Raw genomic sequence first — 14,770 nt, 5'->3', positions numbered from 1 at the left:
CTACGAAAATTATTCAAAGGGTCACATGAAAGTCCCCAATAAAAATTACCCAAAATGCGACATTTATGATACTTTGCAAAAGCATGGACTAAATCATGCATGCAAACAGAAAGCGAATGTTTACCCACCTGATGATATATGGTGCGTCAAAAATAAGACAGAGCCGAGGGTAAATGAAGGTTATTTTATTTACTTATTTATTTACTCCACACTCTGTATTCCATGATCTATTCTACAGACTGCAACAGCAGGTGCTTAAATTTGAGCTGTTAATTGAGAGCATTGTTACCTTCCTTCAATTGTTTGGAGTCCTGAATAAATCTTTTCAGGTCTTTATTCTCCTGAATCACCTATACAAAAATAGTAGGATTGATTGTTTACATATTCCCTTCTTGAACATTCTATCACAGGTCTATCAAAACCTAACTATTGACTGAGTTTTAGGCTGGCGTCAATCATGATTATGACAATAACCAACCAACCTTGAAAAAAGAACGAATTCTACCAATTACAGCCCACAGATGTGACCTTTTGAATTTCTGTTTCCTGACAGGTCTGCTAAGATGATCGACTGAGACCAGGCATAAAACCATCGAGTTCGCCTGTAACTGAAAGGCGCAGTAGTTAACAATGCTAGGTGAAAGATAGTGGAATTCAGAGCTACCTCATTTACGTTATTCACCCTGTGCCTTAAGATAGAGAAGATATTAGCACCGTCGCCTCTATGTTAATCTTTTACAAAATCTGACAGTCACCATTTACCTAGTTGATAATCTTTTTAAGCCAAGCAGCAATATAATGTTTTGCATTTAAAACATAAAAGAAGAAATGTAACTCGCAAACTTACAGCGAATAACTGGTTGTCCTTGACTTCCAGCTGTTTTTGTAATCGTTTGACGACAAGCTCTAACTCCTCTTTTTGTACTCTCTTTATTGCCACGTCTTTTTCCATTTTCTCTGAAACAAAAGAAATAAAAATTATGCAATATGCCGACGACACCACGGTCTTCCTAACGTTCAGGATTGAACGCAGTTACAAAAACTGCAAAATTTACTGTAATTTGCAAGACTACAACAAAAGCTTCGAAATTTAGTCAGTGGGTTGCAAGAAGACTCCTCCGAAGTGACAAAAATTGCAAAAATTAGAAAATTTACGAAAACTGCGAACTTAACTTTATTTTGCAAGACCATCGACAAAATCAACAATATTTATTCATTGGGTTGCAAGGAAGGCCTCACCCAAGTTACAAAAATTGTCAAAATTACGAAATTTTCGAAAACTGCAAAATTTACTGTATTTTGCAAGACCAACAACAAAATCTACGATATTTATTCACTGGGTTGCAAGGAAAGCCCCTCCAAAGTTACGAAAATTGCGAAAACTACAAAATTGACGAAAAGGACGAAAATGTACTGTAATTCGCAAGACCATTGACAGAATCTACGAAATTTATTGAAAGGATTGCAAGGAAGGCTTCTGCAAAGTGACAAGAATTGCAAAAATTACAAAATTTACGAAAACTGCGAAATTTACTGAAATTCGCGAGACCACCGACAAACTCTATGAAATTTATTCAAAGGGTTGTAACGAAGGCCCGTGTAAAGTTACGACAATTGCGAAAATTACAAAATTTACAATAACTGCAAAATTTACGATAATTCGGCTGTCCATCCACGAAATGCACAAAAGTCTTTGAAAGGGTTACATGGAAGTCCCCAACGCAATTTATGAAAATTACGAATTTTACGAAATTTCTTAAAACTGGAAAATTTACGATAGTTCGCCAGCTGATCGATGGAACCTCAAAATTCATTAAAGGGTTTCAGGAAAGTCTTTAACAACATTTGCCAAAACTACGAATTTTATGAAATTTATGAAAACTGCGATATTTACGAGATTTTGGTAGCCCATTAGCGAAAGCTACGAAAATTATTCAAAGGGTCACATGAAAGTCCCCAATAAAAATTACCCAAAATGCGACATTTATGATACTTTGCAAAAGCATGGACTAAATCATGCATGCAAACAGAAAGCGAATGTTTACCCACCTGATGATATATGGTGCGTCAAAAATAAGACAGAGCCGAGGGTAAATGAAGGTTATTTTATTTACTTATTTATTTACTCCACACTCTGTATTCCATGATCTATTCTACAGACTGCAACAGCAGGTGCTTAAATTTGAGCTGTTAATTGAGAGCATTGTTACCTTCCTTCAATTGTTTGGAGTCCTGAATAAATCTTTTCAGGTCTTTATTCTCCTGAATCACCTATACAAAAATAGTAGGATTGATTGTTTACATATTCCCTTCTTGAACATTCTATCACAGGTCTATCAAAACCTAACTATTGACTGAGTTTTAGGCTGGCGTCAATCATGATTATGACAATAACCAACCAACCTTGAAAAAAGAACGAATTCTACCAATTACAGCCCACAGATGTGACCTTTTGAATTTCTGTTTCCTGACAGGTCTGCTAAGATGATCGACTGAGACCAGGCATAAAACCATCGAGTTCGCCTGTAACTGAAAGGCGCAGTAGTTAACAATGCTAGGTGAAAGATAGTGGAATTCAGAGCTACCTCATTTACGTTATTCACCCTGTGCCTTAAGATAGAGAAGATATTAGCACCGTCGCCTCTATGTTAATCTTTTACAAAATCTGACAGTCACCATTTACCTAGTTGATAATCTTTTTAAGCCAAGCAGCAATATAATGTTTTGCATTTAAAACATAAAAGAAGAAATGTAACTCGCAAACTTACAGCGAATAACTGGTTGTCCTTGACTTCCAGCTGTTTTTGTAATCGTTTGACGACAAGCTCTAACTCCTCTTTTTGTACTCTCTTTATTGCCACGTCTTTTTCCATTTTCTCTGAAACAAAAGAAATAAAAATTATGCAATATGCCGACGACACCACGGTCTTCCTAACGTTCAGGATTGAACGCAGTTACAAAAACTGCAAAATTTACTGTAATTTGCAAGACTACAACAAAAGCTTCGAAATTTAGTCAGTGGGTTGCAAGAAGACTCCTCCGAAGTGACAAAAATTGCAAAAATTAGAAAATTTACGAAAACTGCGAACTTAACTTTATTTTGCAAGACCATCGACAAAATCAACAATATTTATTCATTGGGTTGCAAGGAAGGCCTCACCCAAGTTACAAAAATTGTCAAAATTACGAAATTTTCGAAAACTGCAAAATTTACTGTATTTTGCAAGACCAACAACAAAATCTACGATATTTATTCACTGGGTTGCAAGGAAAGCCCCTCCAAAGTTACGAAAATTGCGAAAACTACAAAATTGACGAAAACGACGAAAATGTACTGTAATTCGCAAGACCATTGACAGAATCTACGAAATTTATTGAAAGGATTGCAAGGAAGGCTTCTGCAAAGTGACAAGAATTGCAAAAATTACAAAATTTACGAAAACTGCGAAATTTACTGAAATTCGCGAGACCACCGACAAACTCTATGAAATTTATTCAAAGGGTTGCAACGAAGGCCCGTTTAAAGTTACGAGAATTGCGAAAATTACAAAACTTACAATAACTGCAAAATTTACGATAATTCGGCTGTCCATCCACGAAATGCACAAAAGTCTTTGAAAGGGTTACATGGAAGTCCCCAACGCAATTTATGAAAATTACGAATTTTACGAAATTTCTTAAAACTGGAAAATTTACGATAATTCGCCAGCTGATCGATGGAACCTCAAAATTCATTAAAGGGTTTCAGGAAAGTCTTTAACAACATTTGCCAAAACTACGAATTTTATGAAATTTATGAAAACTGCGATATTTACGAGATTTTGGTAGCCCATTAGCGAAAGCTACGAAAATTATTCAAAGGGTCACATAAAAGTCCCCAATAAAAATTACCCAAAATGCGACATTTATGATACTTTGCAAAAGCATGGACTAAATCATGCATGCAAACAGAAAGCGAATGTTTACCCACCTGATGATATATGGTGCGTCAAAAATAAGACAGAGCCGAGGGTAAATGAAGGTTATTTTATTTACTTATTTATTTACTCCACACTCTGTATTCCATGATCTATTCTACAGACTGCAACAGCAGGTGCTTAAATTTGAGCTGTTAATTGAGAGCATTGTTACCTTCCTTCAATTGTTTGGAGTCCTGAATAAATCTTTTCAGGTCTTTATTCTCCTGAATCACCTATACAAAAATAGTAGGATTGATTGTTTACATATTCCCTTCTTGAACATTCTATCACAGGTCTATCAAAACCTAACTATTGACTGAGTTTTAGGCTGGCGTCAATCATGATTATGACAATAACCAACCAACCTTGAAAAAAGAACGAATTCTACCAATTACAGCCCACAGATGTGACCTTTTGAATTTCTGTTTCCTGACAGGTCTGCTAAGATGATCGACTGAGACCAGGCATAAAACCATCGAGTTCGCCTGTAACTGAAAGGCGCAGTAGTTAACAATGCTAGGTGAAAGATAGTGGAATTCAGAGCTACCTCATTTACGTTATTCACCCTGTGCCTTAAGATAGAGAAGATATTAGCACCGTCGCCTCTATGTTAATCTTTTACAAAATCTGACAGTCACCATTTACCTAGTTGATAATCTTTTTAAGCCAAGCAGCAATATAATGTTTTGCATTTAAAACATAAAAGAAGAAATGTAACTCGCAAACTTACAGCGAATAACTGGTTGTCCTTGACTTCCAGCTGTTTTTGTAATCGTTTGACGACAAGCTCTAACTCCTCTTTTTGTACTCTCTTTATTGCCACGTCTTTTTCCATTTTCTCTGAAACAAAAGAAATAAAAATTATGCAATATGCCGACGACACCACGGTCTTCCTAACGTTCAGGATTGAACGCAGTTACAAAAACTGCAAAATTTACTGTAATTTGCAAGACTACAACAAAAGCTTCGAAATTTAGTCAGTGGGTTGCAAGAAGACTCCTCCGAAGTGACAAAAATTGCAAAAATTAGAAAATTTACGAAAACTGCGAACTTAACTTTATTTTGCAAGACCATCGACAAAATCAACAATATTTATTCATTGGGTTGCAAGGAAGGCCTCACCCAAGTTACAAAAATTGTCAAAATTACGAAATTTTCGAAAACTGCAAAATTTACTGTATTTTGCAAGACCAACAACAAAATCTACGATATTTATTCACTGGGTTGCAAGGAAAGCCCCTCCAAAGTTACGAAAATTGCGAAAACTACAAAATTGACGAAAACGACGAAAATGTACTGTAATTCGCAAGACCATTGACAGAATCTACGAAATTTATTGAAAGGATTGCAAGGAAGGCTTCTGCAAAGTGACAAGAATTGCAAAAATTACAAAATTTACGAAAACTGCGAAATTTACTGAAATTCGCGAGACCACCGACAAACTCTATGAAATTTATTCAAAGGGTTGCAACGAAGGCCCGTTTAAAGTTACGACAATTGCGAAAATTACAAAACTTACAATAACTGCAAAATTTACGATAATTCGGCTGTCCATCCACGAAATGCACAAGTCTTTGAAAGGGTTACATGGAAGTCCCCAACGCAATTTATGAAAATTACGAATTTTACGAAATTTCTTAAAACTGGAAAATTTACGATAATTCGCCAGCTGATCGATGGAACCTCAAAATTCATTAAAGGGTTTCAGGAAAGTCTTTAACAACATTTGCCAAAACTACGAATTTTATGAAATTTATGAAAACTGCGATATTTACGAGATTTTGGTAGCCCATTAGCGAAAGCTACGAAAATTATTCAAAGGGTCACATGAAAGTCCCCAATAAAAATTACCCAAAATGCGACATTTATGATAATTTGCAAAAGCATGGACTAAATCATGCATGCAAACAGAAAGCGAATGTTTACCCACCTGATGATATATGGTGCGTCAAAGTAGTATACGTCGCTTATAGGGGCGGTAACCAATCAGGAGGCGATGCATATCATTAAAAAATGCTCTCGACCAATCAGAGGGCAGTATTTTTGATTTGCATAAACAAGATGGCGCCTTTGGTATCAAAACATGGCGCCCGTGACGTCACACAGTTCGCGCATGCGCAGAGAAGGTTTTTAACATGAAATCGAGGTTGTCACGTGTATGTCCAAATAGGGCGCTAGCCAATGCCTGAAATCGAGGTTCGTATAGGGGTTATAAAAAAGGGGTTTGCATTGAGTATCGAGTGAGTATTGTTTTTGTGGATCGACAAGAAATGAAGCTGCCATCAGAGGATAGCAAGACGAAGGTGAAGAGTGTTGCTGAAGAGGTGTTGCCGCACGACAAAGACTTTGCAGAGGGAGAGTGCTGAATACTGTTCATGAGGGTATTCTTGGAAGGATAATGAGTAACGCCGTTTCTGACGCCATGGATGTCATCCTGAAGAAAGAAGTGACGAAGCTGGCGGATGAGGTGATGAGGTTCCGAAGAATCCTGTCTGAGAAGATGCTTGCGGACGCGTCAAGATCGTTTAAAGACCCTGTGTGTTTGGAGAATTTGCCGGATGGATTTTTGGCAGGATGGAAGGAGTGGAATGGCGATGGTGTCGATAGAGAAGAGTTGGCGTACCAAGCATTTGTGAATGAAATTTCACCACGACAACCCACAGAGTGAAAAAACATTTTTTAATAAAGATCATTTAACGAGAGAATATACATGGTTTGTTGCGTGATATTTTTCATCATGTCTAGGGCTTGCACGTCATGGGTTCCCAGGTGCACAAGGGATAACATCATGGTCTGGGGGGTGATAAATTCTCCGTGAAGGCCTGTGGAGGATTCGAACACGCGACCGAAGGGCCATATGTCGGAGAGGTCTTTTCTCAGGTACCACGGGTAGGGAAAATGTTGGGCTAGGAAGAGGAGCATGACATCTTCGCCTGGGTGTGGTTCATCTAATTTGATTTTACAGGCCAGGGGTCTCTATGGAAAAAATAAAAAATTTTTTAAGGCCACGACTCATTTTTTAACCATTTAGACCGTTGAATCGCTTACCTCTTTAGGACTTGGTTTTGGGGATGTCATCGTGAGGTTCACCGAAATTCACGGTTTTGCAATGAGGACAGTGTGTTTGCGAGTGGCGTGATCTACAGGTTCCGTGATAGAATTGGTCGCAACAAATGCTCACAAAGTAGTCGTTGATACTGTGATTAGGTGTGAATCCTTCCTTACACCATAGACACTTTGGGTTAGCGAATGACATGAGTCTGAAAAATGGAACAACAACATTTTTTATTGGGCACGACTTAATTTTACATAGTGGGACGTGTGCAAGATCCTATTGACCTGCGCCCTTTATTTACAAGAACGATTTAACATGATTGACACGTGACAGGGCCTCAGCATAGTGGTTTCCCAGGAAGACGGGTTCGTAACGGTTAGTTTCCATGTTGATGTACATGCCATAGATGGCCCCGCAACAGGTTTTCCATACGCACCCTAGTCCCCAGGCTTCTCTCAACTGTCCCTTGACGGGGCGTATTGATTTGTCGTGGGTCCCATTTCTACCCAATTCGAGGATTGGTTTGCGGCAGCATGGCCTTTTTTGTTTGCATACGTAGCAATGGTCGTGTTCCATGTCTGAAAAAATATTTCATAATAATTGTTGGTAGACGTTTTGTACCCAGTCTACATGAATCACTAGATCATTTATGTCGTCCTCGTCGGCGACCGCCATCCTCTCTTCGAGGAATAAAAGATCTACTGCGTCCAGAGCCACCCCGATGAAACCTAAAAGGTTTTCTAGGTCCCTGTACAAAGGGGTCTCTTCTTCATCCTTCATCCACTCACTCACTCGATTTCTCAAGGTGTTTAACTCGGAATTACAACGCTCTAACGCTTCCATTACTCACTTGGTACGTTGAGAAGCCACAACGTGACGGTCCAGAGTCTTTTATAATGTGCGCCCATACAAGTTGAATGACTTAGAGTGAACGGTACGACTCGCTCGTTTTATAGTAACGGTAGGATAGTGTCCAGTCTCAGACCGTGGGGCGTGGTTGGGGGGATACCCCCTATCCCCTGGGTCTACTCAGACCACGTGACTTCTACTTGAGATGTGATTGGTTGGTGTGTGACTTCATAAAGCGGATCGACCTCGTTTGCGCATCACTCTGAGTTTTTTGAGCGTCGCTATGGCCCTTAGAGAGATTGGTCTGCAAAACCACGTGCCGAGAAAACCTGACGTGACCTACGATGAGGCGATCTATATGATTGACGAGGCATGGACCCGTTTTTACGAAGCGATGGATTTCCCGATCCGAGATTTGTTGTCGGGCCGCCGGTGGTTTATCCGTTTTAAAAACTCGAGCCAGCTCGAGGTGATGTTGCACCAGATCCTGTTATTCGTGGACGAACAGCGTGAGAATTGGACACGTAGCAGACGTCAATATCGCGTTGCAGAGAAAGTGTTTGGCAGAACTTTGTTTAATGCCATCAGGGCTATTCGTAAGAACCTTGTTTGGAACCAGACAGTGAAGCCGCCTGTAGACAGGATCACGTTTCACCGAATGATGTTGTGCTACGGTTTCGAACCGTTTCAGTCCAAGTGGACTCGAAGACAAAAGAAGACTGCGAAACGCTATGTCAGTGTCATTGACTTTTATTACAGCACGTTTAACCAATGTAATCAAGTGACAATGAGATCTATGATAGATGCAAATGATATGTTACATAATGTGTAGAAAAATAAAAAACGGAGTGTTTTTAAAAAAACTGTCTGTGTAAAAAATGGGCGGGGCGAGGTTTCGATCCTCGGACCTCTGGGTTATGAGCCCAACGCGCTTCCACTGCGCTACCCTGCCATTCTTAGTTTGGGTTCTGTCCATGAATCAGTATGTCTTGGGCTATCCCGCGTGGGTATTCGTCGATCCATTGAAAGAACTTGCAGTTACGCTTGGGACACTTTAGATAGAGTCTGTCTGGGTTGGACTGGGAGTGGGAGGTGGCTAAGACCAGTGACTTGTTGCATAGACATCGGAAACGGGCTGGGTCGATGTTCTTGTAGCAGGGGTGGGTCTGTTCGTCGACGCGTTGCAGGTACGCACTCACACCTTCATTAACACCACAGGTCACATAACACTTGGTGTAGAATCGTTCAGAGGGACATCGGTAATACTCAAACCAGGTACCCCCTTCTTTGGTTTTCACACACCCGTATTTCATGGGTACCATACAACGTGGGCAGATGGGAACTTGGGGATTCATTTGGTTCAGGAACTGATCGGGGTCGAATTCCTCCAACACTTGGACTTCGGTTGATTCTCCTCGGTGATCCACTTCAGGCGGTAGTTCTATGAGGTTGTCTTTCTTGAACCTATCGAGTCCCATGGGTTGCAGGACTTGCACGGTTCGAGGAGGTGATTCACTGATCACGGTCAGGCATCCGCCTTGAATGGCAGGTAGCTTTTCAGGGTCTATATGATGAAGATAGAGTTAGTATCCCATCAAGGTGTTTTCACGTCGCATAGTTTCTAGGATATGTCTGGTTTTTCGCACGTTTTTTGGAGTCAGTCTTAGTCTTCGACGTCGATGGTTACTTTTCATTTCTAGTTTGACTTCTTGGCGTTTGATGGAAAAGGCGCTCAAGGGTTCAGAGAAGCCTTTGAGAGGAACGGTGGTCCAACTGACCGAGTCAGGGGTGATCTCTTTGAGGAGGATGCGTTCTTTGAAACGGAGTCTGGCACGAGGTTTTTTAAATAACCATTTATCTAAAGTGGATTGTAGTTGTTTACCTCCTACTTCTCTTTCCACTCTCTTGGGTAAGTGAAGTTCCAGTTTCTTTTTGGACATTTTTTTATTTTTCTTGACGGGTTCGACGTGTGAATCCATGACTTCTGCTGAAGAGTGACTCGTGACGGAATACGCGGTTCTACTTTATAGGCAATTTTGGTTATCCAATCAGAGTCGTGTCATGTGATTGTCTTCATTTCGATTGGTTTAAAAAATGAGCGCGTGATCCGTGAAAGTACGCGTACTGAGTGAATGTGGAGGTGACGCGTGGGGTATAAAAGGAGCACGCACGACGCGGTGAAATCATTCGCGGTGATGAATCCTAGGATTTTGGATGAGAGAGACTTGAAAGAGATACTTGAAGATCTGAGAGAACAGCTGAATAGAGCTTATGACGTAGTGGATTCAGTCGAAACAGAAGGCAAAAAATACCCTTTACACGCTAGGATAATTGATTTGGAGATACGTCTTGTCTCTCCTTTGTACTATAGGCTCCAGAGGCACTTGATTGACTGGGGTGTGCGTGATTGCTATCCTCATTTGTCTGGCTTGGAGATCACGAAGCGAGCGGATCGAGAAGGAAAGAAGTTTAACGAGTTTGTATGAGGGTGTCAAGATGAATTACTATAGCAACTCGAACCAAATTTGCGATCTCGTGGATTTCATCACGTGCCGCTATAAAAGTGACACGTGATAGACTCTTGTACCTCATAACATCATGTACGTAGGACGTAGAAGAACGCTGAAAAGGAGGAGTAATAAGATGATGGGTAAGAAGATGATGATGATGAGGGGTAAGAAGATGAAGATGACGCGTAAGAGACAGAAGGGTGGTATTTTTCCCTTAGCAGCTCTCATACCCGCTCTGATAGCAGGAGGTAAAGCGGTGGCCTTGGGTGCCGCGTCAGGAGCGGCAGGTTACGGTGCCAAGAAAGCACTCGAAGCCGCTACGCGAAGACGATAAAAAGAGGTTGTACAATCCACCAGGACTCACACGATGGAGCGGTTACGACGACAACGTCGTTTCTTGACGGACATCCTGAAAGAAGCCAATCGAAAAAAACGTCAACGGATGTTGCAATACGCCGACAAAGATCAGATCAACGCCATCAGCGAGATGGTTTTCAATTTGCTGAAAAAGAGGATACCCGTCGACGCAATGACTTATGGTAAACTGAAAAGACATAAAAAGGTTTTGCGCGAAGTGGGTAGACGCAAAAACTCCCTGAAGCGTCCAAGAGAGCGTCTCTTGAGTCAAAACGGTGCGGGGTTCTGGAGCGGATTACGCGGTTGTTTCAAAGCATGTTGTGTACGGTGAAAGGACGTAGTGAAGACGGTTACCCTTTGGAAGGGATCGACGTCGTACCCAATTTTCCACCGAGAGAAGACGAGTCCCATACCATTCCTAAGCTCGTGCAGCTGTTGCAAGATGCCAATCGACGCGAAGCCCGATGGAAAGACTCGTCCGAGTACTGGGGTAGAAAGTACCACGCCCTGTATCAAGAGTACATGGCTTTAAAATTCGATGACTTTTGCCAAACCTGTCAAACGAAACGAGATACCACGCCGCCTGGTGGGTGCATCGAGTTATGCAGTGAGTGCGGTAAAGGCAAGCAAACCGTTCAAAGTCTCAAACTCGAGTTGGAAAAGAAAGACGAATCCATACGGTACTGGCAAGACTGTTACGAGACGGCCTTGAGAGAATTGTCCGAGTTTCCTGATACGTCCCTGAGTCAGAAGGTATGAACGAAGTCATGATGGTACCCGTTCAAGATTTCAATCGATTGCAAGATTATTACAAGGGTCAGATTACAGAGAATGCCTTGTTGGACAAAGCGGGTCGTTTGGCAGCCGAACAACATATCATCTTGAAAGACAAGCGTATTCCTGACAGCATGGCCGTCAAGATGGCCAAACCCATCGCCTCCGAAGAAAGTAAACTGGTGAAACGTATACGGACGGGTAAAAGCGGTCCTATCTCGTACCAAGGAACGACACAACCCGAAGGCATGGTAGACACCCCCGTCGAAAATCTGTTGAAACAGATCCTCAAGGGAGCCAACAAAGAACAAGCACCCCCCGTGATCATCAAACAAGAACCCCTTGACACGACAGGTCTTAAAAAGGAGCTGAAAACGCCCAAACCTACCATTCAATCCAAACCCAGCAAGAGGCCGACCAAGAGTTTAAAAGGGAGTGTGAAAAAAGCAGCCCTTTCTGCAGGAAGAAAGCAGTTACTGAGTTCGCTCGGTATTGAAGACGACGACGACGGTGGTTACAGTCCCAAAGGCAAGGCAAAGAAGTACAAGAAGGCCAAGAAGACAGAGGCCGAAAAGTTACGAGAAGGGTGGGAAGATTGGGACGCCCCGATAAGACGTAGACTGAGATATGACTCGGATTAAGAAGAAAAAAGCACCCCCTATGAGAAGAACACGACGCCGCCAACGAGGGTACGGGATCGACATCCAAAAATGGTTGGCCAAGACTGGGATCGAGTTTCATTGGCCCGGTTATCAGTACATGGGACCTGGTACCAAACTGAAGAAACGTCTAGCACGAGGAGACCCCGGGATCAATCGTCTGGACCGACTGGCCAAACAACACGACATTGACTATTCCAGGGCCAAGAACTTACAGGACAAATGGAAAGCCGACACCAAGATGATCAAAGCCATTGACAAATTACCCGGACGTAAAACCATGACAGAACGCGTTGTTAAGAAAATCATGCAAGCCAAGAAACGTTTGAAATTGTAAACTTTAATTGTAAAGAAAGTTACACTCTTTGTTGTTGTCCTCATTAAAGAAAAGTTACACTCTTTGTTGTTGTTGTTTTTTCAAGACTCACACGCCATACCATCGTGGTACAGACTATCAGATACATGTGAGGTCACAAACAGTCGTTCGATACTTATTTGACCCCCTAACGCGGTCGAAGATATGAATAACAATCTAAACCTAAGTCTGGGTATGAAATTGTACACTCTATAAGGGGTGTTGAAATAAAACATGCGATACACTTCCATGCGTATGTGATCGAACGCAATCGTGTTGAATGGTATGAACACGGTGCCGTGAATGTACAGGGAGCTTCGCCCCTCTGAGTTCAACACAAAGTTCTCCAACTCGCGATAGTAATGGAACCACACCGTGACCGGAATTGGAAATCGCAAGTGATTCCACGAACGCGTCAATGAATTGTGCGTCTCAAAGGGTCTTCCCGTGTCTCTGAAATGCAAAAGGTCATCCAGAATTCTTTGACGTTGTGCATACACTATAAAAAGAAAAAAACATAGTCAGTTCCATAGTCCGTCCTCGTTGTAAATAGATGGTCCTCCAGGAAAGGGTAATACGCAGAGATGCTGAATCACAATATTACTTAGTCCTTCCATGCGTCTAAAGAAGAGTCTGAACCTTAGAATTCGAATCAAGTTAAACGTCGAGTAAGGAGTGTTAAATATGAATAGACGGTACAAAACATTCCTGATCTCTCGTGTCGGTTCTACTGGGAGACGCACGCATCCGTGCACGTACATGATTTCATTCGTAAACAGAGTCACGAAATTTTCCAACATGACATAATAACGTTGCCAAATGTAGGGGTCAACGCCATACGGCAATTCATCCCACATATACGACCCCTCGTGATGACAGCGTCTAGGTCTATCCTGACCACGATATCGAGTCAACTCTTGCATAAATCTAACTAAGCCATTCGCACCTGACGGTAACACGAACGGATCGATATCATCATCCTCGAGTTCCTCATCGGTTTCCAGCACGATCTCAGTCGGATTATCGTCGATCACACGTCGACAGTTGCCACATGTTCGCACTTGTCTTCCCATCTCCTGGTAGCAACGTCGGTGCATGAAGACATGGCAGCATGGAGTGCACTGACATTGCGTCAAGGAACCGATGTCGATATCTCTCTGACAAATGAAGCAAACTTGTTGAATAAGCGCTTCTTCGGGTGCCAGACCTCGAAGTCGACGACTGCGTCTAGGTTCAACCGACATGACAAAAAAACTGAAATGCGTTGACCACGCTTTTAAACAAGTCATCCACCTATCGCAGCTCAAGTAGAAGTCACGTGGTCTGAGTAGACCCAGGGGATAGGGGGGTATCCCCCCAACCACGCCCCCCGGTCTGAGACTGGACACTATCCTACCGTACATATAAAACGAGCGGACTGACCCGTTCACGGCACTCTGAGTGTCTTCACTTGTATTGAGCGCTGAATCATGACTGAGATCACTGACGAGGAGATGAACCAACACATGGATCAACATGAAGAAGCAGTGAGTATCTAAAAAATGGATAATATAACGTGCACCCTATGTGATAAAGTTATCCTTAGAACCGAAACCTGCGCTCGTACCAAGTGCTGTCGTTACTACACGCATTACGATTGCTACGTCCATGCACTAGACGATCAGTTGGTGAACAAGGGAGTGCTCAAAGAAAAGTTGTACTGCCAGATCTGTCACACGCCTTGTTATCTAAGTACGGTCGTAGCTTCCCTAGATAACTGAGACTCATTCATCTTTTCATAGAGTTACTGGGATTGGCTACCTCCTGAAATACAGGCATACATCATTCACCTCAGAGAGGTCCAGTATCTCTTAGATATACGCAATCGTGAAATGTGGAAAGCCCTGCGCAACGAGATACATGCCTTCGCAAATGTACGCGCAGCCTGGGGGCTAGGTCCAATCAAAGTCAAGCTAGAGACATGTCTGCTAAAGCATTGTCCCAAAGGAAAAGTTCCAGGAATGAAAAATAAACACATGGTCGTGTACGGATTCTACACACACGAACACAACACAACACAATGCAAATACGAAGTATTTCTAGGGTACGGACTTAATAATGCCTATTACAGAATCTGTGATGTTAAAAGACTTTTACAATTGTAGAGTCGCTGGGATATGCTTCCTCCAGAACTACAATTTTTTTATTACAGAGTCACTGGGATAAGCTACCAGAAGAACTAAAGTGTTACGTGATTGACTTAGCAACCTGGC

Source organism: Orbicella faveolata, unplaced genomic scaffold (genome assembly GCF_042242905.1).
Source record: "Orbicella faveolata isolate gen_17 unplaced genomic scaffold, um_ofav_v1 contig_34, whole genome shotgun sequence".
NCBI lineage: Eukaryota > Metazoa > Cnidaria > Anthozoa > Scleractinia > Merulinidae > Orbicella > Orbicella faveolata.
The sequence above is the reverse complement of the archived record's forward strand: the minus strand, read 5'-3'. Positions refer to the sequence as shown.